Below are 6000 nucleotides of genomic sequence, written 5' to 3' on the forward strand. Positions count from 1 at the left end.
ACACATTGTGGCCATTCACCGCCACAGCCGCTAGCATAGCCGACGAGCCAAGTGTGGGGTTTTGCTAGCAGCTGTTGCTGACTTTTGATGGCACAGTGCGTGCAAAGATTTCGGAAACAGATATTGATTTCCCGTGCACCGGGGGAGGACATTATCAAAACGTCTAATGAAGATTATGAAAAACTTCTACACTATCTACAAAATTGTGTTTTTTTCTACAAGATTTAAAAATGATTCATCATCACTTTGATCAACCAATGCTGTATCTGCCACCATTTCCGGGGTCAGTCGTCCGGCAGGTTCTTATCAGCAGTCCATTTTTTTCATGTTGAGCAATAAATCGTCGCAGAAACAAGATTTACCTTTCCGTACTGGACTTTAACATTATAATCAAGATGCTAATATGTCTATTTCAAATATCCCACTACAACACAAACACCTCCGCAGCCCTTTTCTATCGCATTCGCTCCCTTTCTTTCGATTTCTTCGAAGTGTCTGAAGCTAATTTGCCTTATTTGGGGACCGATTAGAAGACCACACCAAAACCAGCATCAGCATGACATTGAAACATAGCCGGAGGTTTGGAACTGCTGCCGTAAGTCTTCGAACAAACGCGCGCACACACACACGCACACACACGCACTTAACTCTCAAAAGGGAATGGCGCACATGTGGGACGCTTAAATCCCACCATGGAAAGGAGATTATCCCGGTCTCCCCGGTCGGGCGTCGTCGGCAATGGGTGTATTTTTGGGGCGCTGTCAGCCGGTTTTTTGGAAGCGGAAAAAGTAGGCAGCAAAACGGCCACAGGTGGTGTTTGCTGGTGGTGACCTCTTTTAGTTTTCCTTTTCAACGCGGCGGCTCATCGAAACTTGGATGCGCTAATTTTCACACGCAATACTGTGCATCGCTCTCTCTCTCTCTCCCTCTCTGTGTGTTTTCCCTCCGGACAGTGCAACAACGGCAATAGCCCCAAGAGACGGGAAAATGTCAGCTTTTTCGTTCGGTGACATGAAGGGGAATGTTCCGTTTTGCTCCAATGGGAGTTTTAGAGATGCATTTACACAGGCCTAAAATGAGACACACAGGGGGATTTAAAATGATGCCAATGAGGCGAACAATATGGTGCACGTGATAGTGTCTGATCTTGCCCGTTTTCATGCAGCTGTAGCAAATGTAACGGAATAATCCCATCGACAAAAGTTCCCCGTATACGAAAAAATGTCACCAAACAAACCTCGAGCAACTTTACGTACCTAAAAAGGAAGCGAAGAAAAAAAATGAAAATAAAAACAGTATATTTACCTGTACGATCTCTCCTCCAGGGCAAGTTGGGTCGAAACCACATCCATACAAATACATGCCGCCCGTGAACTATCTGTTGCTCTCGTTTCCGTTGTTTCGGTGCAATTTGAATTGCAGATTTTCCTCGCCGAATCACCAGTTTCCCGTGTTGCCAGACAAAGATACACACACACAGCGACACACACACACATACGATGCAGGTATACAGCGGTGTGCTTGGGCTGCTGTTATTTTTCACCGATTGCAGTGTGGGAGCTTTTCCGCATTTTTTCTCGCTTTCACGACCTTTTTCTCTGCTGCTGCTGTTGCTGTTGCTGGTGCAATGGATGCGCTGATGGTAGTGGTGCTAGGTGATGGTGGTTGATGCGCTCAGGTACACCCAACGATGCACATTTCGCCAGCGTAAGTCCAAGCCAGAGCAAGCAAGAGCAACATCTAATCTCGAAATGTTTTGGTTTTGGTTTTTTAGCGACACAAAGAGAGGGCACAAATGGACCGCCCGCGTTCTTGTCCTTGTTGTGGTGAGGGTGCAATAATCTAATTTTCGTTTTTCCTTCTCAAAACTACCCAAAACTGCCTGATTAGGATATCGTTTTCGATTGCGCTTGTACAGTAGTTTTCAACTCAATTTGCTTGAGTGCACTTTGTATTGTTTTCTTCTACTTTTTATTCTTCTTCTTGCAGCTGTGTGTTGGGTGGAGTGAAGCAGTTTCTAAGTTGGACGTTTCTTAGAGATGTCTGGCTGTATCTCTTTCTCTTGAATAGTGTGTCTCCCTCCCTCTCTCTCTTTCTATATATCGATCGCAAATGAAGACGTCTTCATATTTACAGTCTCATTTAACACCTTCGTTTCGAAAGCAAAGTCTCCACTGCAACTTGATACATACACAAATACACATACACAAGTGCATACATTTTCTCGAGGGAAGGTAAAAAAACAACATGATGAGACCAAAAAGAAATGCCCGTCCCGGTCTGCCGCCAGCAAACACACAAACACATGGAACGTCACCTAAGCACACTGTCAACAATGTCAGTGTAAAATGTAATTTTTCGTACAGAGGGCTATGGTCACCACTCCTTCCCCATTCTAATAATCAATTTGTACGGGAATTTTCCAATTTTCCAAACAAAAAAGAAACAATTTTCATTACTTGGTTCTGCTTAGTTTGTAATTTTTATCACACATTTCACAAGCGATTTGCAATTACCAACAATTCTTCTTCTCAGCTATCAATCCGAACAGAGGAGAGAAAGAGAAGGCAGGCACCCGAAAATATAAAAAGAAGAAAACAACAACAACACCCGTTTCGATGACGACAGCGCAACCGATAATCGTTTGAGAACTGTCAAAGCCAGCGAAACCAACAGAAGAAAAGAAAAAAACAGACACCGTTTTCTTCCCTTTCCTTTCCCCACGAGCAGACCACTGTCATCTTCGTTCGGGGAAGGAGCAGCAGCTTGTCTCGTGTAAAAGCAGACAAAAAAAAACACTTTTCATGATTCATTCGCTGCAATTATTCTTGTCTTTCAATTGGCAGGTGTGTGTGTGTGTGTTGTGTTGCTCCCGTGCAAAATGGAAGATGATGCTCCACCACACATAATTGTTCGCTTCGGTGCCACTGCTTCTCTCCTTCTTGTGCCATCAGCCCAAAATATACAGCAATGGTAATAGCAGCAGCAGAGCGCCTTCTAAATTATGCGTATGTTTTTCTTCCCTTGCCAGGAACGTGTGCCTGTGTGTGTGTGTGTGTTTGTGTGTGCAGAGCATATGCTGTTGAATCCTGCACAAAAACCAACACACACACACGTACACGTACACTAGTGACCAGTTTACCGGGGGTAAAGTCAGTCATTGCTGTACAGCCACACAAACACACATACACACACAGCGCCACTTTCCTTCCATCAGCCATCGCTAAATCGTGCTGCGGAGAGAAAGAGAGAGAGAGAGAGAGAGAGAGAGAGAGAGAGAGAGAGAGAGAGAGAGAGAGAGACAGAGCGAGAGAAGAAATCGACCAAGGGTGAAGCCGACCGTAGAGAAACGAGGAGACCCGTGTGTAAACCTGTGTGTGAGATCTGTCTGTTTTTCGCTTCTCTCTGTTCCCTTCTTCTTTCTCCTCATTGCCCACACCCCTTTCCTGACATTACTGGTTCTTCTTCCTCTTCTTCTTCATTTTCGCCCGGGAGTTTTCTCCCTATCCCATGGCCTGCTGCCATTCACGCTAGGGCTGTCCCGTCCTTTTACGTCGATTGTCTGTTTCTGTACGCACGCGTATGTGTGTGTGTGACATGATACACTGCCCCGGACACAGGACGCAATCGACGGTTGAGCGGCCGCGGTCACCACAAATCGAATAATCGGAATAACGCGAGAAAATAGAACGCCCAAGCCTAAACCCCGCGTTACTCACGCACGGGGGGACTGTCACAATCACCAACACGCACGCACACACACACACAGTGCTTACAACATTTCACTTGCAAGCGCCTCTTTACACCTCCCCCTCCTCCTTCCTCTACTTCTACGTGATGACTTTTTGCAAGCCGATTTTTACTCGCGCTCGCCTGAACGTCAAAGATCGATTTTGCATGTTGGCACTCTCGCGCTCTCTCCGTTCGCTCTAGCTCACACACACACCAATTTCGGACTTTTCGTGCGGTACACTATCAGTCAGACAGCAGCCCCTTTTTTTTTTTGTTGGACTGCACACGTCACACGTACATCACACACAAACACACAGTCGCGTGCAATGCGGGAGAAGATAGTTTCCCTATTCATTTTTGCAAAACCTTCCATCTTCTTCTTCTTCCGGTTGTTTTACTCATTTCTTACAGCACACACGTACACAAGCACAGCTCACACGAAGATGCACACACCAATTTACTGTTGCAAACTCTTCCTTTTGGTGTGTCGTTGTGTTGTTGTTCTTCCGTTTTAGCGTTCACTTCTACCTTTTGCCTTTCGCCGTGTTCACCTGAGCATCTCTTATTCTTACGCCTTTTCTGCTCCACACAAACACACACACATACACAGGGCTCATTCAGCACGCACACATTCACGTATGCATCTCGTCAGCACGCACCGTTGCCTTTCACCAGCAGCAGCTCCAACGCCAGCGTGTGCCCATGTAAGTGTGTGTTGGTGTGCAAGCAAGACAGTTTCAAGCACGAAGACGGGAAGAAAATCTTTGCAGAGACCCCGTTTTTTCCTTCGAGAAAAACCTCCTTATTCGGTAGATGCGGGGCGACAGCCCCTAAACACAAGTTTATCCTTTCGATTGAGGAAAATTCACGCGGTTTTCCATTTAGGGGTAAAAAAACCACGCAGCAAAAGGAAACTGCCGTCGCCCCCGTTTCGGCCTGATTCCTTTTGCGTTTAGCTCGAGCATCTAGCATAAACACACACACACACATACACGAGTACGTACACTAGCACTAAATACACGGGAGCGGTTTCCTCGTTCCTCTTTCCTGCACAACCGGACACACGATTGCAGAACTTCTTCGAGAGGGATTTTGGCGATGCGAAACCGTGAAAACTGAACCGTTTTTCCATTCAAACTTTCTAGCGTTTTTTCCTCCACACTCCAGCTGAAAAGCCAGCGAACACACGCGGAGTGAAAACTCGTACCCACACACTAGCGCCACATCGACTGCGAACGGTGCCGCACACACACACACACAAACACACGTACACAGCCGCGACACAGAAAACCTAAACACTCAGCCTGCCCTGATGTCGCCGTGTGTGTGTTTTTCTTGCCTTACTGCTTTTCTGCCCTCGAAAGGAAGAAATGCATGAATGGGAAAATATCCACCCCGAGACCAACCTAACCAACAGCCATACACACACGCACACACGACACACACTAACCCGGGGAGAGATGATCCGTACACACACATACACATCCACACGCGCGCACACACATGTATGCGAGGCAGAACCAGAACCGATCGACCGACCCACTGAACGTACGGGAGAGCAATAACACACAAGCGAGAGCGCCGGAGCCCGTAGGCTCGCCAGAAGCCCACCCCGTGGAAAGGGAGACCCGATACACACCCGCTGTGGTACGCGATGGCAGGGACGAAAGGGGGGAATGGCACCCCGCTGGCCTTTCACGAGCGGTGAAAGATGCTGCGCCCCGTTCTGCACGACCCCGTCCGGCTTTGCACGGTTTTGGGAACTGGACCGGAGTCACAAAATGCTCGAGAGAGACACACACACAGAAGGGTGACACTGTGTCACTGTGCTGCTGCTGCCGTTTGCTTGCTGAACACCGTGCGGGACACGAACAGGAGGCTCACTGCACCCGTTTCGTAGAAGTAGACATTTTGTTTTCACCGTTATCGAGCGAACGCTGGTCGGACTGGTCGCACGCAACCGGAGTGAGGGAGAGCAACTGTGTGAGCAACTGTCGTCCGCTCAAAATGACGGCAGATGTCAGATGTGAGCTGTCAAAAGGATGTGAGTGAAAAGGCTTTACCGTTGGGTGAGCAAAAGGTTTTTTAGGAAGATACTTTTGAGAATTTTTCAAAGTAAAAGGAGGGTTCTAGATGATTTGGATCGCCTTTACACAAAAGACATAATTATAACGTGAACAATTACAGTAAAATTATGCCAAAATTAGCAAATTGGCGCCAAATGAGAAGTGTTGGTGAGTGAGAAGTGAAAGGTGCCTAGTGAGGTGA

At 47.1% G+C, this 6000-nt stretch overlaps 1 protein-coding gene across 1 annotated transcript in view; it reads right to left on the reverse strand.

Annotated features, from left to right (window-relative positions):
• Window positions 1-5702, reverse strand: part of LOC121598731 — a 66383-nt gene extending 60681 nt beyond the window's left edge. The window contains exon 1 of the mRNA XM_041925970.1: window positions 5372-5702. The gene's annotated coding sequence lies outside the window, so the exon portion shown is untranslated. The remainder of the gene's footprint in view (window positions 1-5371) is intronic.
• Between the last annotated feature and the right edge of the window lie 298 nt (window positions 5703-6000).

The sequence above is a fragment of the Anopheles merus genome, chromosome 3L (genome assembly GCF_017562075.2).
Source record: "Anopheles merus strain MAF chromosome 3L, AmerM5.1, whole genome shotgun sequence".
NCBI lineage: Eukaryota > Metazoa > Arthropoda > Insecta > Diptera > Culicidae > Anopheles > Anopheles merus.